General features: G+C 42.5%; 1 protein-coding gene across 3 annotated transcripts in view; it reads left to right on the forward strand.

Moving 5' to 3' along the window:
• The first annotated feature begins 2,702 nt into the window (after positions 1-2,702).
• The window catches only part of RASSF8 (Ras association domain family member 8), a 74,525-nt gene continuing 56,205 nt past the window's right edge, over positions 2,703-21,022 (forward strand). The window contains exons 1-2 of one of the 3 annotated variants that reach the window (XM_077178362.1): positions 2,703-2,989; positions 4,091-4,217. The gene's annotated coding sequence lies outside the window, so the exon portion shown is untranslated. Of the gene's footprint in view, positions 2,990-4,090; positions 4,218-8,593; positions 8,740-21,022 lie in introns of those variants that run through there. The other 2 variants (XM_054632129.2, XM_077178363.1) reach the window with 2 other exon arrangements.

The raw sequence follows: 21,022 nt of genomic DNA on the forward strand, positions 1-21,022 counted from the left end.
ACAATTTAGCATTGCTCTGTAACATCTTCCTAACCAATTTTCTGGGAAAACAAGGCATCTTGTTCTTTCACAAAAAGAGCAGCCAGACTGCTCTGTTACATAAGGGAGGTATTTGTACCATTTTAGCCCCATTTTATGGCTGGATTGGAGCCTGATTCCCCCCCTTTTGCTTAAATGACCACTGTCATGTTCCCTGTGCTAGCCTTGGTCAAATTCTTGGTCAAATTGATGTAATTGAAGCAACACAGAAATTCGATTTTCTCTTTTTGCCACCACCTCACCTTCCAAACAGTTACATTTTTGATGTACAAAATCACTCTTGAAAATGCATTTGATGCCCTCTCTGGACGTCCTGTCATATCAAACTGTGTAAAAATTGCTCTGAAAAATTCACAAACACTATTTTGAAGCAGCGGAAATGTGTTCCCTTTGGTGACTTCATAACCAAATTGCAGAAGGGAAATAGGAAGAAATAAGACATTAGAATATTAAAAATGCCAATGCTCAGCCAGCAAGTCAAACACCACAAAAACACTGAACATAAACATTTTATGCCTTGTTGTGCATGTGCTGAATATTCAGAAATCTCTTAATTGTGGCCATTAATTTTTCCTCTTTATGTAAAGGGGTATTTTTCATTTACTAAACTTTCTCACAGGAAAGTACACAAAAAGTGTATAAAAATTATTTGTTGGGCTTGGGAAACTAATAGGTGAGTGAACTTTGAATAGAAAACTCGATGTTTGATGTTGTGGCCCCCAGTTCTGAACACCTGAAGCGGGCAAACACAAACTCGATGACCTATCAAGAACTTGTTTTCAGTAAACCATTAACTCCTTCAAAAAGGCTTTTCTCCTCCGAACAATAATTTCCCAGGTCATATAGCTTCAATAGCTTCCCAGGTCATTCACTCCATAAGAGTCCCTGGGAAGCCTGAATTTTGGGAAAATTTCTTCCATGAGTTTTACAGCTCCTGTTGTGTTTACAGGCTTCATGAACAACAAAAGGAAGCAGTAGTATATTCTGAGAACAGCAGCATCTTGGAGTTATAGTTGGTTAAATATTTGGCAACAAAGAATCTACCTAGAAAATGCATCAAGCTTTTAGGATGTTGCCTGACATTCTTGAAAGTCATAGTAAAAGATGCTTAGTGCAAACAAATCTCATCCGGTAGAGTACAGAACTGGTCATCAGCACCATTCCTTTTTCCTTTCATCCCTCAAGTGATGTTTTTTTTAAAGTTTCTTAAACTGAAGGTGAGTGTGTGTGTTTAACTGACCACAGAAAGCACATGGTCCCCAACAGAATAATCCAATTTTTACAACCTCCACTTCATGTTGTGCTTAAGGCTTTTCTCACAGACTGCTTAGCACCTCTTCCTGTAAAAGAGGATAAAAAAAGTCTAAACAAAGAAATAAAAGTGACAGCCTTCTGAAGACTTTTTTCAGCAGGAACTTTGGAGGTGTGCTTACAAAAACTCTGCTTAGCAAAATGAACCCACTAAGAAAGATGTGATCATAACCCAAGATTCAGACCTACTAGGAATATTTGTACAAACATCCTGAAACCCAGATCTCACAAATATTTATTTGCTTGTATCTGAACTGAAGTTATGCTAGTACTCTTGAAAATGTCCTCCGTGTAGCACCAGCACAGAGTTGTGTGGAAGCAGCACCCTGCATGGAAGCAAAACCCTGCTCTCCTCTGAAGGATCAGGAATTACAAAAAAAACCTCTATAGAAACACTTTGGGATGCTCAAAACCCCGCAAGAGGAATAATGATAACACAAAGAAGAAAAAACGTTTTCTTGGTGAGACTCTTCTTTAAATGCTATTAAATGTTTTTTTGATGAGACTCTTCTTTAAATGACCAGCGTGTCCTGGACATGGCACAAGCAGTTTTGGGAAGGCCACAAGCCCAGGGAAGAGCTGGGACTGACTGCTGCTGCTCTGCTGCTGCAGCTGCTGGGAACTGAGCGCAGACCCTGCGCCAGCGTTTGCAGACAGCGAAAAATGCCTGTGCATCACAGCGCTGAAGTTCATTTCCAAACAGATTTCAGTTTTTTTTAATGGTCATTTTCCCAAAACTGATTAAAACTTCATACCCAAAACTTTTTGCCCCAAACAGCCGCCTTCAGTCTTTGCTGCTCTGAGGTTTACGACTTTTTTATTTATTTTTTTTTTTCCGGGGAATTTTCCATCATCAAAATCCAAATCAGCAACAACACAGAACACTGCCTGTCGGCTTCCCGCATCCCGGTTCAAACAAGCACCAAAGGCATTCTTGTTTCTTCCAGAAACAATGGGGGGGGGGGGAGGAAAAAAAAAATCTCGTGGAAAACCACAGAGTAACCCGAGGTCTCCGGGGCTCGCCCTGTGCTTCGGGAGGGGGTGTGGAAGAGGGCGGGCGGCCCCGAGCTCCCACAGCCCCGCGGTGCCGGGCACGGCTCGGGGGGCTCCCCTCAGGCGAGGTTGCAGCGCCTGAGCCAGCGCAGGCGGCAGCGGCGGCTCCGGTGCCGGGCACGGCTCGGGGGGCTCCACTCAGGCGAGGCTGCCGCGCCTGAGCCGGCGGAGGCGGCTCTCGGTGCCGGGCACGGCTCCGGGGGCTCCACTCAGGCGAGGCTGCAGCGCCGCCGCCTCCCGAGGCTGCCGGGCCGAGCCCGGGGCGGCGGGGGCGGCTGCGGCTTTAAGAGCTCCCACAATGCCGTGCTGGCGCCCCAGTTCCGTTACATGTCTCCCCCGGTGAAGGGGAGCGAGGCAGCGGCAGGAAGGAGGCGGAGGCCCCCCCGCACTGCCGCCCGCCCAGCCCCGCGGCGGGGAGGAGCGGGGCAGCAGCGGGGCAGGGCCGCGCCGAGCCCCGGGCGCTGCTCCGGCCGCGCCGCCCCCCGCGGGCAGCGAGGCGGGGCCGGCGGCCGCTGGCGCTGCCCCGAAGCCACCGCGGGACGGGCGCCCGGAGCCGCTGCCGGCGCAGCGAGCGAGGGGACGGGCGGTAAGTGCTGCTCCCCAGTCCTGCTCCCCTGCCCCGCTCCTTCCCTCTGTCCCCCGCTCGCTCTCCCGGCTCTGCGTCCCCTCTCCGGCAGCTCCTGGCTCGTCCCCGCTGGGGGGTTTGTGACCCTTCCCTGCCTCCTCCTCGCTCGCCAACTTTCCCGTCCCTCTCGCCCGTTTCCCATCTCCCCTTGGATTTTCTTGAGGTTTTTTTTGTTTCTTTTTCTGTTGTTTCTGGGGGGGGGGGGGGGGGGGTTTGGCGTTTTCGGCTCTGCCGTTCCCCTTCTCGCCTCTTCCCAGCCCTCTCGCACTCGCTTCTGTCCTTTGGCTTCTTCCTTCGCTACTTCCCCGGCTTCCTCCGGCTTTTCCTCTCTCCTGGCATCCGTTGGGCATCGCGTGGAAAAGTAAGGGATATTTTTCGGTGTCCTTGAAGGGAATTCAAAACCTACTTTTCTTACACAGGGAAATCTTTGTAGTAGTTTTCTTTCCCCTTCTCTTCCTGTCACCGGAAAGAAAATTAAGCCTATTTTTCTCCTTTTCATTTTTCCCCCTTTTGCTACGTGGACTGTTTGTTTTGGTATTTTTTTTTCTTCTTCCCCTTCTTCGGGCAGTGCCGGTTTGTTTCACGATTAATCTCTTTTATTCCTGCCCCAACCCCTCCCTCTCTCTTTTTCTTCCCCAGTAAGAAGAAAGATTAGAAGAAAATGTGTTTTGCCGGCAGGGAATGCATAAGACTTTTTGGTTCGGGTTTTTTTTTTTTTTCTCCTGGGGTACTATTGATGAGAAAAGCTTAAGCAAATACAGTGCGGTAGGACAATACAGAGGCATGAACTTTAAAGGGTAAGGAAATGGATTCTGCTGCTTGCTTTCTCCAGCTCCGGAGTGGTGCTGGGGAGGTCTGCTCCAGGGTCCGGTTTGGGGTTGTGCTAGTCCGGTGTGTGCCAGCCTGTTTTCTGTCCAGCAGAATGGTGATTTAAACGCAGTCCTAAACTGCATTTCAGTGTTGCTCGTGGGTTTCGTCAGTGTGGGAAATCAGGAGGCGGGGGAAGGTCACAGATTCCGGTGACCCCTTTGGAATTACACCTGTCACGCCTCCCTTCCCCAGGCTGCAGGTGTGTCGGAGGTTGACACGTTTAACAAAACCGCTGGAAACTGCTCTCATCCGTGGCAGAAAGTGCTGTCGGGGGTTTAGGAAGCCAGGTTCGGACCTGTGAGTTTCTGCCTCAGCTCTGGTCAGTATCACACGTTGAAATTGAGTGTTTGCCGGGCTGTGGAGAGCGAGCGAATCAATTGCCTAATGATTCGTGCAAGACACCTGTTTAAGGGCGTTCAGGCTCCCTGCTAATTGGGTTTGGGCGCGGTGTGGTGGTGTTAAGTGCTGTGAAAGTAAAGGGCTCTGTCTTTTTCAGTAGAGAGTATGTAGCTTGCGAATGAACTGTCAACTCTTTTGATTGGGGGTGGTTCTTCCTTCTGTTACATTGCCTCTTCTGATAGATACTCTTCCAAAAGTCCAAAACACCACGTGGCTGAACTGCAAATAAAATCAGCCTTACTTTTCCCCCGCTTTTTTTTAGAGAAGAGAGAAAATTTAATTTCGGATTAACTTTTTGCTTGATGATATCTCATTGGAAAGCAGGCTAGACGTGAAATTGGAAGTACTTCTCTGAGTCTTAGAGCAAAAAATATTTTTGATACGGAATGAATTGCTGAGGGAACTGAAATGACTGCTTGGGATTCTTTGTACTTAGTTGTGTGCCCTTTAGGACAACTGAGAGATAAAGATGATTCACTTCTTACAGTTGAGTAATCTCTCCATCCTTTCCACCTTTGTGAGTCCATTAGAATTTGATCCATTGTTTGAATTAATCTTGTTTTTAATCTTTCCTGGAGATGATGAAGTTTGGCATAGTGGGAAATAGGAGAAGAGAAATATCAAGTCATATTTACCAAGAAGTTTAGGTCTTTCAAAACTACTTTGAACCATTGCTGGAAATACCAGCAATAATTCTGAAGAGCCAAATTGAGATGATTAATATAACTTCTTAAAATCTGTTTGAGGGAAGCTCTGAAAAGCAATGAAGGAGATTGAGTTCCTGAAAGAGCGGGACTGAGCACTGAGGCTGGTGGGTTCTGTTCCTGCATTGGCAGCTTAGGCAGGGCCGTGTCACCTCCTGCCTAAGCTGCCTGCACCTCTCGGGATACTGACTTTGCCCCCGTTCTCTTAAGTGCTTTTTCATCTGATTTATAAGAATAATTGCATGTAAATGTTCAGTTGTTGTTCTGATTGCTGATCTGGTGGTAGATCTGGTGGCTGATCTTGGCTTGTGCTGATACTCATTCTTGGAAAGTTGTAGGGATCTTGAGCATCACCGTTTATTTGGAGCAACACTGGATTTTTACATTGCTGCTAAGGTTTTGAGACTGGGGCTATTTTTATCCTCTGAATATCTCTGACGGTATCAGTGCATGCTTTTTCTATGGTCCCTTAAATCTGCCTCAAGCTGACTATGAAGGACTGACCTCTCCAGAAAGAAATTGTTAAACTGAATTGCAGGGTGGAAAATGGTGCTGTGGGAACTGGGCTGAGGACCCCCCTCAGTGTGATGCTTGTTGTTCCTGGTAATTTTATTTTGTGAGGTCTGTAATTATGAACTTAGCTTAGTCCACCAGTGTGTTTGCTTTCTAATTTTAGGGTTTTTGCTTGGGTTTTTAAGTCTTCAAGACTTCTATCTTGACACTAAATGTAAATGTTGTTGGGTTTTCTCAGGCTTTTTTGAAAGCCCGTGTTTTCCTGTAATTTTTTTTTTCATGGTGGGGTTGGGACTTTACAGTGTGATGAGATTTGTTATAATCTCAATGCCTGCCTTCCTGTAATATTTGAGAGTGGGGTACTTCGTAAATGTGAGGCTCTGACCTGTTGCTTTTCTCCAGTGAAAATGATACTCGGTTCTGTAGATAGTTGTTACTGGGCAAGTATAGGTGTGTTTGTGTGTATATATGTGTTATGTGTTTATAACTTGCTCTCCTCCTGTATATGCACATAGCCAGCTCTGTGCTTCTGAATCTGGACAGCAAATCTAGTCTCAAATTCAGTTTCATAAATAACTAATTCTTCCTACCCTTCCCATTCCCCTTCAAAGCATATGGTGATCTCATGCCTTTGACAGGAGTGGTTTTCCTGGCTGATAAGGGGATGGTCATGGTGTTTTCTCCCTTGGCTCTTCTGAGGGCTGTATGTTATCTCTCTCTGTGCTGATAAAGTGTGGGGAGAGGGTTGAGTGGTCTGTGTGTGCTGAGCGGTGCCATCCTGCTCAGTCTCTCTCCAGTTTGTCACCTGTGAAGTTGAGATCACAGAACTTATCCTGCTTGGGAAAGGAAAGTGTGTTCAAGCTGTAGATACAGGGGTTTGTCACATCTGCCAGGAGAACTGCAGACCCCTTTGGGTTGTTACTTCACTCGTGTCTCTGCAAGCATCTGGTCATATTTGTGATGATATAAATATGGAGAGTTTTAATGTGTCTGAGAGGACTCTAGGAGACAGGCACTGTGAGCTTTCAGCTGGCAGGCGCTTGAGAAATCTGTGTAATTCACCTTTCTGCTTTTGAGTCACTCCTTAAGAAGGGAGGAATCTGTTTACTTTCTTCTTGTGCTTGGAAAATGGGCTCGCCCACACCAAAAGACCCTGTAATGCTTGCTGTAGTGCAGGATTATTGCACAAAAGCATCTTGCTGTGCAGTGCTGTGGCTGCGCTCGGTGTTGTATGATAACACATGTTTCTCAGCTGTTGTTGATTCCTCAGTGGCACAGACTTCAAAGGAATGCACTGAAAGAGAGCTGCAGCCAGGGAAAAATGGGGTTTGTTCCAGTGGCCTGTACCATCCATCTGTTTAAATACTCTGTTGAACTGTTCCAGAGTGGTCAGGCATCCCGTTAGGACTGAGGAGCAATTACAGCTGGAAGTAGAGCCTGCTGCAAGAGACCACCTAGGGGAGGCTTAAGTGCTACCTTCCTTCTGTGGGTCAGAGCCCCCCTGCCCTCCCAGCCAGCCAGGAGAGATAAGGCTCCTCATCTGGGGTATCTTTCAACATGACATTGTCTAATTCCTAATGCTGTTGAGGATTTATTTATTTTTACTCTCCATGCTATCTTTAGCACAAGAAGGGAGGAATGGTAATGAGGACGGACGGTCATCTCTGTAGTCTCCTCTGTGTGGGTAGCAAGATAGAGTTGTAATTTAAATGAGTAAATATTTATAAAAAGATTTTTTTTTTCCCCATATGTACGGGATAGTTCACAGAGAGTGATCTGTTGGTCACTTGTGTCTCCAAAGGTGGTGATATACATTACTGGACTAATTTCAGCTCCAAAACACGAGCAGTAAAGTTACATTGCAGCCAATTGCGTTGTGCTCTTTCAAATTGAGTTTGGGGAAACACTTCACAACTTCATCCACAGTAACTAAAAAAAACTCCAGTGTACTGCATTATCATACAGGAGGATGCTGCCAATTCCAAGTATTATAAGCTACATTTTTACTTAAATTCCAGTACTGGAGTCTGCTGTGCAAGACACGTCTACACCCGTTGTTGCCAACTGAATCTTCATATCATGGTTTGTGTGTTCTATGTGGAGGAAATATTAGCAGAGAGGTTACAAGTAATCCGTGGATAACCTGTGAAGATCCCTGAAGTTTTTCTGTGTGGGACTGACATTAATTTTGAGGATTGGAATGACCACTGTAGATAGAGCAATGTGTGTTTCAGCTAAGAGGGTTTAACCTTCTTTGTCAATGGAAAATGCTCATGCAGATGCACTAAGAGGATATTTGAGCTTGGAAAAGTTGTGAGGCACTCCGGGATTTGTTTTTCACCTGCAAGCAAGCAGCACAGCTTTAAAGGTGAGCTTGAATGTTGTCCTCTGCTGTGGTATTGCTCCCTCCTTAGTAGTGTGATATGACATCTATGCCTTTGAAAGGAGAATTCTTTTTCCCCGTGTTGGCAGTCATGATGGTTTTATGGTATTTTGAGACGTCAGATTTTAATGCCTTACTACTCCTTTGAGCAGAAAGGGCAGGGAAACTTCTGGAAATGTGTAATGCAACTGACTTCCAGCATCTGCCCTTGCTCCAGGCTCGACATCGTAGTTTGAATTTATTTACTTGCTTTGAAAGCTGTACTCGGTGTAACCTTGAGTTTTACTTCCCTTCCTGCAACAGTACCTGACACGTTTCCAGCCTGTACCTTGCTGTGCCTCTGCATGGTCCAGTTTTAAACTGGCCAGGCTCTCGGTGCTTTCTTTGTATTATGTTCTCCCCAGGAATCTTCAGAGCTGGAAATTCCTTTTGCTTCAAGTGAACTGGAAGTATTTTGGTAAAATATTTTTGGACTCCTGAAGTGTTTATCAATGTTTCCAACCTGTTGTTCGAAAGGAGTTCGGGGTTTCTGGAAGAACCTTTCGAAACTTAAGGTTTTACTCTCAGTCAGCAGTTTTGTGAGCAAGGATAAAGAGAGGCTGTGATTCCATTGGGCAGCCAGATGTTTTGTGTCTGTGCTGAAATGGGGAGACAGTGTGGCTTTGGGGGTTGAAGGGTGTGCTGTTCTTGTCACAGGGCTGTTTGGAGATCTTCAACAGATCTGCTCTGCTTTCTCTCCTCCATTCCGCTCCCTCCTGCCATGCCTGTGCTGATGGTGATTACCTCCTTCTGAGTAAAATGGGATTATTGAGAGCAGAGCGTAATTTCTTGCTTTATAAAAGGTAGGTATTTGCTTGTCAGTCTGTGTTTCTTAAATACTAAGCTTGAAGCCATATAAAAGCTGCATGTATCTTGACAATTAGTGAATTAATAGCAATTATCCAGTAGGTTGATACTAACGTTCATTCTGACTAGTGTGGCATTAAGTGAAATTTATAAAGAAATCGGTTTTCCCTGCAAACAGAGAAGGAGAACACTCATTGATGCAAATCCCCCAGGTCCATATTAAATTGCACCATTTTTAGGCACTTAGACACTTGTAAAATCTGTGTCTGTCCTTGTCTTTCTTCTCCCTCTTCTATTTGACATAAGAGGGAAAGTTAAAAGGAACTCATCAGTGGCTGCACATGTCAGAGTCTTCCTGGAGAATAAAGTAGGAAGATGCCACAGCTGATAATATTTAGAAGTTGATATTGGGAATCAAGAGAGCAAATGCTTAAATGTGCCATTGCAGCTGTGTAGCTGGCAATATTAACTAGCAGTTGTACCTGGAATAATAATTCCTATCCAGAAAGAGACATATGGCAGTGGTTGAATGCCCTTGTCCTTGCCCACCAGGAAGTGATTGTAGTGGTTTTTTTTGGTGTTTTGGGCCTTTTTTTGTTTTGTTTTTTTTTTTGTTTTGTTTTTTGGGGTTTTTTTGTTGGTTTTTTTTTGGGGGGGGTGGGTTGGTTTTTGGGTTTTTTTGGTTTTTTTTTTGTTTTTTGGGTTTTTTTTAGCAAGTTTGCCCTGGGCTTCATCCCTCCCTCCAAGTCAGTCTAAGCATTTGCACTGTTTTCACTGGGGGCAAGGACAGAAACTTTGAATAAGCTGAGTTGGAGACTCTGTATTTTGAGCAGTGGAAGTGGCACAGAGGAGCACAGGACTAACAAAGAACAGTCACACTGAATACAATGCAGTGTTTTCATGCAGCTAATGGGATTGGAATTGGTAACCTGATACTCCAAAGAGATAACAAAGGCTATTTAGCATACAAGGGAACATAGTTTTTTGGTTTTTTTTTTTAGGACTTGGTAGAGTGTAGCAGAATCTTTTGTCAGAACTCATTCTAGTGAGCAAGTTCTGGCAGAAAATTACAAATTCATAAGAGTTCATGAAATTCTCTGAATAGAAATTGAATTTTCTTTTTTACTACCCATGTTCTTTCACTGCAGTTCATGTATTTGCTTAGCAGTTTACCTGCTTCCCTCATGTCCTGTGAGCTAGTCTTTGTTTCAAACTGAAATATACCATAAATTAAAAGACTTTGGGCTTTTCTTCCAAGAATGGAAGAGGGGAGCAGAACAAAATGAAATGTACAAAGTTCTGCTGTTCCCTTATTTCCCAGGAACAGACCAGAAAGTGACCAGCTTGACACAGAGCACAGCAGTGCTGTTTGGAGTCAAGCTGTGCTGTGTGAGACCACAGAGAACTGTCTTTAGATGGCTTTTGGTGTAGTGAGGATGGACATCTGTGATGGTGATCAGCTATTAGAAAACCCAGTCCGATCTCGTAACTCAAGAATTAAGATAATATTCTACTTTAGGCCTGATGCTTGCCTCCCTTGTGGTTTTAGTGAATCAAAGGAACTTGCAGTACATGCAGGCAAGGCTGGAAGATAAGAGGCACATACCTTTAGGAGGTGGCGTGTGCTACAGGAGGAGAGCTGGGTGTGTGCTGTTGGCAAGTTCTGTGTGCCGTGGGTTGGTCATTTTTCTGAGGCAGAAATTAGGGGAAGAGGCTCACCTTCCTTAGGTAGGCTGTGAGAGAGCTGGGCTCCTGACAGCAGCCAGAAATTACAATTTAAAGTGTTCTCCAGTAGGGGCGTTTGGTTTTACTTAAACTCTTGGCAAGACAGAAGGGGCGGTGGGTCTGTTAGGAGTTGCTGGTCTTCTGTTTGTAACTCATTGCAAAGCTCCTCATCAGCCTTGATCAGCAACCTGGGCTGGTGGCAGGTGTCCCTGCCTGTGGCAGGGGGTTGGAATGAGATGGTCTTTAGGCCTCTTCCAACCCAGAGCATTCTGTGATTCTATGCTGGATTCACAGTGTGCCTTTTGAAACTCGGGGCTCTTTCCCAACCCTTGCTGCTCTCCTGCTGCTATTCTTTTAGCACTTCCCATTAGTGACTCGTTCCTGTGCTCTCTGTGTGTGTCTGATGGCACTGCCACTCCTTTCTGCCCTGCCACCAGGCTTCCTAAACACTCTGTCAAGACTTTGTGGCTTTCCAGGTGCCCCTCTAAGCTGCAGCCCAGCTTTTGGTTTTGGATGGGAGGGGAAGACACCGGTGCTTTCCCTTCATATCTCCTAGGCACAGAGCATTCCTCCAATTCCTCTGCTGCCGAGCTATTTGGAGCAGAGCAGAGGGAACACTTTGCTGTTTGTTGTCCAGGAGTTGGGTTTAACTTGCACCTGTCCTGTTGTGATCCTGACATCCTGTCAGTGCTCGTTTCCCCTGCTGCTTGAGAGACAGTGTTTTTGTTTCTGGCAGCTCTCTGCCTTAGCCTTCTAGGGAAGCCCAACCAAAAACATTCTAGAATTCTTCCACTCTCTCCCTCCCCTTGTCCTTCACTGACCTCTAACCACATTTTTATCTTTCTTGACAAGATGCTTAGTTTCATTTATCAGCTGCTTTTCCCTTCATTCTTCAGCTTTCATTATTTTTCCAGGACTGCTTAGAAACATTAACCATTACAGATGTGCAGAACAGTCAAATACAGTCACATTCCTTAGTGTTTTGTTTTTTTATTGCTCTCTAATACTAAAGTGCCTGTGGCAGGTAAGCATTTTTTATGTACGCTACTTGTCATGACAAAAACATCCATCCTCAACACAGGGTAAGGAAATGCAGTTGGCTGTATTTTCATATTCATATATACCAATGTTACCAGCTGCGAGAGCCCTGTGTTTCCCTCCCTGAGCATAAACTAGTGTAGTAAATTCTGATCCTTTTTTTAAAGTCATTAGCATTTTCTGAATTTTATCTTACACACTGTAAGATAAAAATGTGACATAAATAGAAAGAAATGGCAAATACACTTTCTTGTCTTAGTCTTGTGGCTTCCTAAGTGCTTGACAAATGCAATGCCATTTTTAAACAATATTATTTTGTTCTAAAAAACTTAAATATTACCTCAACTTTTGTAAAAATATGTTTGCTTTAACTGTGGATAGCAGAGCAGAGGATGACTGGATTTATTTAAATATATGCTGCAAGGGTATTTCTTTCCTATTTTACAGTGCCCTTCATGCTTGTCATTGTAAGTGTATATGCAAAAGCCTAAATAATTGGAAATCTATATGCTTCCTGAGCATGGTTTACTTTGATAGTCCACAATGATCTCTGGACAAACTATATTTTATTTCAAAAGACCTCCATTATCCTCAGCTTGACCAGTATGCATGAGAATAGCATTCAATGTATACACCATTTTTAAGAATACCCTTCTTTTTCTTGCTGACATGGACATAAAGCATGTGGTAAAGTGAAGACAGTTCTATAATGGAGTAGAAAATTAAACAAGAGGGAAGAAGAGGGTATGGCTTCAAGTTTATAGAGAGGAAGTTTAGATTGGATATTAGGAAGAAATTCTTTCCTGTGAGGGTGGTGTGGCACTGGAAGAGATTGCCCAGAGAAGCTCTGGATGCCCCGTTCCTGGAAGTGTTCAAGGATCTTGTTAAAAAAAAAAAAAGAATATTTAAATCCCTTGTGGTGATGTCACAATGTGTAGCTGTAATGTTGAGCCTCTTTATTGCTGGAATTTCAAGTACAAGGCAGATGGGAATATCTGGTCTGATTTTAATATTGGCAGGGGGAGCCATGAGTTGCTTCATGCAGAGTTCAGACCTTAGTTTGAACAAGGTTACGAAGTGAACTTCCTTTGGACATTGGACCACTACTTATCAGTGGCTTTTTTCCTGTAAAAATAAAAGGTATGGCTACTAGATGAATAATGAGACCTGAAATCAGCAGTTGGAAGGTACATGTCCCATCCTCAGTGAGCGAGCCTGTTGGCATGCCCAGGATAATGTCCCTGCAATGAAGTCCAGCTCTGGAACAAGTTCTTGATTAACTTGTGTAGCAACTTGACAGCCTCTGTTGCACCCTGAAAGGCTCCTCAGGCAGGCTGGAGTGGCAAAGGCACAGCTGTAGAGTGATGATGGCCAAGCAGTGCCACCTGTGAGCCACCCTGTGAGTCACTGAGGCCGTGTGTGCTGTGGCTGTCACATCACTGAGGGGAAATGCTTGGCAATGATGTTAAGCTGATTTACCTGGCACCCCGAGTGGGATAACAGCAGGCACGTAGCTGAGGTACAGCTGCTCTGCTAGCAAGAAGCTCAAGCAAAAGGAAATGTAAACTGGGGTGTTCTTTTGGAATACTGAACATTTTAAAGGACAAGTACCAAGGAAAGGTTCATCTTTTTAGGAGGAGAGCTGACTGGAAGAGTCAGATTTGTTACAAGATAATTGGAGGCAGCCATGAATTGTTACTGTACCTTGTCAATTCCAGGAGCTGGGAAGGGTGTCAAGTGTAATCCAGCAGTTGCTACCCAGATACTGTGTGGCAAATAAGCCACTGACTGTTCTTACATCTTTTCTTGCAACTTATACTTCAGTTTTCCTGCAGGATAGTAACTCTAATGCCTGTGCTCCAGTGCTCTGTGAGCATACAGAGCTTTCTGGGAGGGTTTGTGTGTTCTTCTGATGGAAGTTCAAAATAATCTTGCTGTACAGCCACTGTTTTCATTTTGCTGTGTTGTGTTCTTCTCCCTGTCCTCCTGACTCCTGCAATGTTTTAATAAAGTCAGTCCTGTGCTTATTGAACTAGGAAAAGGGAAATAACTATAGTGCTCCAACATGGGTCCTTTCTACTACATCTGACATTCAAGTAAGACATTAAAGCTAAGGCAGATATTGAGTAGTTTGACTTTGTTCATTTTCATAGTCCTTTTCCAAAATAGTGTTTTTGTCATATGATTTCCTGCAGTGGATTTATTCCTGATGTTGAGAATTAATACAGAACTTCAAAAGTGATCACAAAATAAAGAATCATTATTAGTTTAGAAGCTTTTACTGATTTGTTTTTGTTCTTAATTGATACAGTAGCAAATTGGTAGGCATATCCTTTAAGAAATTCTTTACCATCAGTTCTATTAAAAAGAATTCTAGGTTCTATTTTGCTATGCTGAGCCCATCATTAGTGTCTGACTGCTGGTTACCTTGTATTCTTAGCACTCTTGAGGTGCAAATGGTGTCTGTTCTTCTGTTCACACTGAACCCTGTGGATTTGTTGAGAGATGTTCTTTCTGTGCTTTGTTCACGTCACTTAATTTTATTAAAGCAAAGGCCAAGCATGTCCTGAAATTCTTTTAACAATATTGTTTGCTCTCCTAGTACCTATTTGCTTATTGCTGCCAGTTTGACAATGTGTGAACCTGAGGCAGAGCTTGACTATGTGGGAATTGGTGATTTGTGTCTGCATTTGCCTCTTCTTAGAGAAATTTCAGGTTTGTTTTTATTTTTTTCTATTAACATTTATCAGACATGGGTTTTATTTGAAAAGGAAGAGGAAAAAAAGCTTAAAGTATGGATTTATGTAGGCCTGTAAAAATGTGTTGCTTTGTCAGCTTATGCTATTAAAAATATACCATATGTAGGAAATAACCTGTTGATCTTCATGTAAGATGCTCTTACATTCATTTAATAAATGCCAAAGCTTATTTGAAGCATTGGAAATGTGTGTAAAGGGTGAGGTAAAGAGTGATTGGGCACAAGTCAATTTGAGCCATCATCCCCAAACAAATCTTGTGACACAAATCACTTACCTAAGTTTGCTTTTATGTGTTTGCTTGTTTGGATTTGTCTCTGGGAACTGATTTATTTGTGCTGTGTCTTGAATCAAGGGGACAGCAAAGCATTTGTGATGGCTGATATTAAAAACTAGTGTGCAGACTTACCTACATAAGTTATTTCTACAAAATTTAAATTGATTTATTCCACCTTGTCCCCGGCTGGGAGAAAACCAGCTGCTTACTTGGAGTCAACACTGGTTGTCCTCAGAGCTGACATTCCAGCTCTGCCTGTGTTGATGTAGTCATTTGTGAGCACAACTTGCTTAAAAATGATTCAGCATCACTAATAGGGGACACTTTTTTGCACTGTATTAAAAATTCTCGGAATGCGTTGGGAAACTGGAGTCATTCAGTGGCTCTGAACTTCATTAAGTGTAGAAGTATTTAAAGAAAGTGATTTAAGGTTTGTCACTGGCTTAAGGCTACTGGGAGCTCTCTGATCTATGTCATTATTAATGACCATATGTAAAGAAGGCTTTAATTTTCTAGGGAAGCATCTTCATCCTTTGAGTCAGTTTTCAGATGCAGCTGGTGAAGGCAGCCTGGTCTGAATGGAGCACTGGCCTTGCTTTGAGCAGGAGGCTGGGCTCCAGCAGCTCCTTCCAGCCTGAAGGGTTCTGGCTTTTGGTTTATTTTCTTTTTCTTTAAAAGGTGTTTGTACCACACAGCCACTGTCAGCTGTAATGGGATTGCCTTGCTGATACTGCCAGCAGTTAAGCCAGAGGGGTAAATAAATCTTTGCTTGTAAGTAATTAAAAAAAAAAAAAAATTTTTTGTTTATCTTTACAGCATTTCAGTTGGATAAATGCAGAACATGTAGGATTTTCTTTGCATCTTCTTTTCTGGCTGCTGCAGAATCTTTGTTTAAAGAGGTAGAGTAGGGCAAGTTATTATGACCTTCCTCTAAACTGCAGGGTAAGTTCTCAGCTTTCCAGGAGCTGGGTTTTTCTATGGAATCTAATGATTCTGTACTTGAATGCAGCAGATAAACTGTGTTCTAGGGAAACTTGTCATAAATGTACAATATATTGAAATTACCCATGAATTATTGAGTTGGAAAAAATCTATAAACATAGGAAATATTAGAGGTGATAAAGAAGAGAAGGAAAAACTCTTTTATCCAAACTACTTTTAACAGAATGCAATATATGCATTTATTTGGTAAGATTTTTAACAAGGAGTTAAATTACAGATTTTTCTATAGGAATGTTTATGCACATACTTGAGCAAGGTGATATGGGAAAAATACATGCCTGGTAATGAATCCAGGATTTCAGGGCTGCTTGTTCACACACCAGCTTGCTTTTGCAAGAGGTAGTGGAGTGGGCATTCCTTTATGTGTGTGGACTTGTGTCACAGAGGGGCCTGTCACTCCCTGGTGGTAACTGAGATTTAGAGAGTCATCCCACTCTGGACCCAACAGGACAAATCAGGCTTTCAGCTGGAAGCTTTGAAGTGGAAGCAGAAGAAGAGATTTTTAATGAAGTTGAAGGGGAATAAGTGATTAATATCGTGTGCTTCACTAGGTGCTACATCACTGGAATTTTTTTTCTTGAAATTAAATCCTTGATCAAACCATTCTGCTGTCTTCTTATTGGTTGAGTGAAAGGGTTCCCCTTTTGTTCAAGTACTGTCATATAATTTTTATGTAGTTGATGTGGAGTAGGTGGCTTGAAGTACCTTTTTCATGGAAATCTGATTTTCCTCCTTTCAATTAATTGATTTTTTTTTCTTTTCTGGTAAAGCAATGCTTGAACATACTATGAAAAAGGGACAAATTAATTAATTCTTCATTATTTTTTACTTCTAGGTGAAGTAATATTGAGAAAGGCAATGATAGATGGAATAGAGATAAATCAAAGTTTGCAGGAGTAAGGACACAAAGGAAACTCACTGAGTGGTCACCTCTGCAAAATCAGTCAGCAACTATAGCATCAGTTCTTAGAAATTTTGGCAAATACCTGAATATCACAGCATGTGTTTAGTTATTTATGTAAAGGCACCTGAATTGCAAAATCATGAGTTTCTTAATTTAAAACCCAGTAAATTGAAAGTTCATTTAATAGAACTTACACCATGAGTCAGGGGAAGTTAAAAGGGAAATGTCAGGACAGTGGTGTATTCTGGCATCATGTGCTGATTGTTTGGTCATGTGCATCAATAGTTATCTACCCTAATGATAACTTTGGTTTTCTAAATCAAGATTAGATAGAAATTTGGAGTCACTGTGGTATCTCAGGTGGTTTCCTGAGAATTATTTTGGCATCCCTTCCTGGTTTTTGGTAAAATACAAGACTAGATTTAACTGCTTGCTGGCTTGTGTTGGAAGCTTATGGTTTAGCTCCTTAGTTTATTTACTAAAAAGTGATGATCTCTGAATATGCACATATTGCATAGATTCTGCAGCCAGTGGCCCTGTGCCAGCTGAGGTGGGCAGAGCTGGAACTGAGCCACTGCTAAACACCTCTGCAGTCACAATCATCTGTGCCATGGGAAGCTGCTGTGCAGTGAGCACAGGGGGTTGTCTGCAGGAGTAACACAGAATTTGGATTGGATTTAAATTTTTTTTTTGAGAAGATAGATGGGAATAGGAGGGTTAATTGCAGTAGAGGCTGGGTCTGTTGGGATGTGGAGCTGCAATACTTAGAGTTGAAATAAGCCCTGTAGTGTTTGGGTGCTGCCAGCCTTACACCAAGGTGCAGGCTCATGGCCAGAGCTGTTGTAAAAGCAGTTGTAGCAGCTCTTGTAAGCAGGTCCTGGAGGTCACTGAAGTGCAGTCTGGGACCTGTAAGCCCTCATTACTGACCATGTGTGGGAGTAGGACCTGCTGGATCATGGAGAGCCTCCTGCAGTGGATAAGCTGCAAACCATGGAATTGATGATACTGCATGGAAATGCACTGGTGTTACTGGGAGCTTTTTTTATATGCAGATCTGGGAACTCTGAGCTTGTCATGTGTTTCTTTAGCACACTTTAGCCAACTTTCAGCCATTTATGTTGGTAGCCTGCTGAAATAAATGTCTTTTTGATGATGTTATTCTCTTAAAGGGATCAATTGATTAAAGTGTTTGTTAAAAGTTCACTGGTCAGCAACACTTAGAAATCCAGTCTTCTTTTGATGGGACTTTAAATAGTAGAGCAACTGTGTACTTGCATCTATCTTTTTGAAAGGGGAAAAAGAAGCTTCCATATTTTCCCAGCAATACTTTAAAAATACCTATTGTTGCCTATGGAGCTTTTTCTAAGTGTATATTTTCATGTGAGAATTTTGCATTTCCTTTGCAGTGACAATTTACAGTGGAAAAGCATGTTTATTTTTGGCAATCTTCTCAAAAGAACCCAGATTAAGATCTTTGACCCACAGCTGTTGTAAATGCAAGTCTTTTTGTTCTAAAGCCTCGAGGAGTTGTTCCCTTTTTGTGTTAATTGATTAAAATGTGTGCTGGGTTGGCCCAAGTTCCTCTTGGTAATTAGGTAAAATGAAGCCCCAGAATAGATAGAAAAATCAACACTACAGCTTCCTTTTCGGAAGAGTTGGTTATTATTTTGATGGACTCTTTTTCCTGCTGTGGGCAGATTATATATATACATACATATATATATACACACACATATATATACACACACATATATAAATATATATATGTATGTATTTGTGTGTTTTAGCTTCGAGACCCCTTAGACTGCCACTGCACTTCACCAGGTCTGTCTCAATGTTACAGAACAGATGGTTAATTCAAAACCAAGAGTATTAAAGCTGAGTAGCTAAATCTGATCTCCTAAAAACGAGGTTGCCAAAACAAGCTGCTGTATTTGATGTAGCTGCTGAATTGGCCTTTTATTTGCTACAAAGGCAAACCTGAGTCAAATGCCTAAATGCAAAGAGGTTGGTCATTTCCAAATTTTTTCAGCTTTCAGTTTGTCTCTGAGCCTGTAACTTGAAGCAGGAAGTTGCTTACATATTGTAGGGGTTCTGGAAGAGAAAAAGGCTCGTTTCAAATCCATTGTTTTTTCTGGGCTTATCACCGTGGTCCTGGGTTTTTGAAGTAACAAAGACAAATTGCAGCAGTAGAATGAGGCTGGTGCCTGTTTTTCACGTGCTGTGATTTGCTGTTTTCTCCTATTTAGGTGGTCAGTGAAATGAGAAGAAAAGGGAAAATTGTTAGAAGAAATGATTACTGTGTTTACAGGCAAATTCTTTCTCTGGTTGTCAGCAAATAGGATAGATAATTTGAGACGAGTGTTGTGCTAGAGGAAACCTTTAGATGTTGAAACCAACCTGCACAGCACAGATCCCGGTTATCTCTGGACAGGCCTAATAAATATGTACTGATACAAAAGGGATTAAGGCATTTATTTCCTGCATTTACCCTGATGGGATTATTTCCTAGGCATGCCATTTCACACCAACATACTTTCCTCTTTTCAAATGAAACATGAGTAGGCTGATGCTCTTTATCTCAGTTCTTGGGGGTTTAAATACTTACAATTCTTATGTGAGCGGCTGAAAGTCATAGTCACTTTTCAGGAATCTCTGACCTTGCAATCCATTTTCCTGTGGTGGATTCATCTTAAAGAGAATGCTGTATGTGACTTTTGGGGGGTTATTTTTCACTTATATGATGCTGTAAGATGAGCTCTTACATTTTTAGGACTACTTTATCTTGAGTGATAAGGCATGGCATCAAGGTAGTGTGATCATTGTATAAAAGTTGGAGACAGCAGCCAAGTTACTTGTGTATGCTTCTGCCTTGATAAATGCCCTAAAGTTAAAAAAAAAATCAATCAGGCTTCCCAATCTTTATTTACTTTTGCTTCTTTTGATGTTTAACTCTAGGAAAGTTGTCGGGCAAATGGGTACAAACTGAATCCCTCCTTCTCTTTGATTTGCACCACAAGTTTTGTGGGTAGAATTGCACTTGCTGCATAAGCATCTGAAATCTTGTGTTTCCTTGGGGTAGGCCACTATTTACCATAGAGAGGATATTGCTTTACTTGCTTGCATATTTAAATGCTAGGGAAAAATCTTGATTTCCATAGGACTTCTGGGCTTTTCTTAAAATAATGAGTTCATTTAGGTCCTTTTAAAATTCTGCTTCTTCTCATTGGCCTGGACCTTTTTATTTCAGGGATTTTGCCATCTCTGTTGATGCCATCAGCCACATCCTCAGGCTTCTGGAGGTGATGGTCTTAAGAGGGGAGTTAATTTGAAATCTGCTGATCTGTGGTTTGGGCATGGGATAGGTGTTCACATCTCAACTTGAAATGTCCTCTTCAAACATGGTAAAAGAAGTGCAGGAAGCAGAGAAGCCTTGGCAAAGCTTGGAGAAAGCACCACATTAGGGAAGAAGTTGGCAGAGGCACTGAAGTGTCTGAGAGCAGATGGAGTGTTGTCATCAGCTGCAAAATCAATGTAAATACTTCCAGAAAATTACTCTTCCTCTGCTCTTGCCAAACAGAAGGAACAGGAGCCATAAAAACCATTGGCAAATTGTTTTAGCTGCTAGTGAGCACACTTGCAGTTGGAATTCTCTCTTGCAGCCCTAGGCAGCCACTGCTGCAGGAGTGTTGCATTAGTGGTGATGAAATATCCTTTTTTTTTTTGTTCTTGCCTGAAGATTTACAGTTGGAAAATCCCACAGTTCTGTGCAGTTCTGTTGGGTCATATCAAGAATAAAAATGAGAATTTTGTTACTGATTGTGCTGTATGGCACAACTTCCGTGTTCTGGGTGGTTCAGCAAGGGGCTGTAAAGCAGCTCTTTCATGTGTATTAGCATCACGTAACTGGGAGCCCAGTCCTCCCAGATGGACAGTTTTGGGATACTGTTGTGTTTATAAATGTGTCTGGCTGGCTGCTGCTGAATTGATGGCTTTGGTGCCTGGTTTAGAAGGGGCTGGCAACCTCTAAATGAAAATGGGGAGCCACAAGGCAGGGTGAGTTACTGGATCACAAATGCGTGTGGCATTTGTGCCTCTCTCGACCCCTTATTACCCAGGAAAATGAATGCTGGAATAGAGCATGGAAGATGGAGAGCATTGGGTTTTAAATTCTGAAATCCCTATTTGTACTGATCCAAATTCCATTTCCATGGAAACTGGAAGTTTAGTACTCTCACTTGTCAACTTCAGCTTCTGGCTGGCTTTTGGGAGACTAAAATTGTTCACTTGCACTAAACCTTCCAGAACTGAGAGTCATGTCAGGACATCAGCACCACGTATTTTGTGGAGACTGAGAAATTAGAACTATAATTACTTCATGCAATTATTTTCTCAGAGATGATGAACTTCAGTTGCTTACAGATAAGAAATCTGAATGTTCAGAGCCTGTGCCATGTTATCAAATAGTGGAATTGTCATGTGCATAATGTCTAAGATCATAGTTTCTAGTGGGGATAGTTTCTCCATTGCTGGTGTGGTTTTGCAGGTGCTGAAGTGAGCCCAATTTATTTAATTAG

The sequence above is a fragment of the Agelaius phoeniceus genome, chromosome 5 (assembly GCF_051311805.1).
Source record: "Agelaius phoeniceus isolate bAgePho1 chromosome 5, bAgePho1.hap1, whole genome shotgun sequence".
Taxonomy (NCBI): domain Eukaryota; kingdom Metazoa; phylum Chordata; class Aves; order Passeriformes; family Icteridae; genus Agelaius; species Agelaius phoeniceus.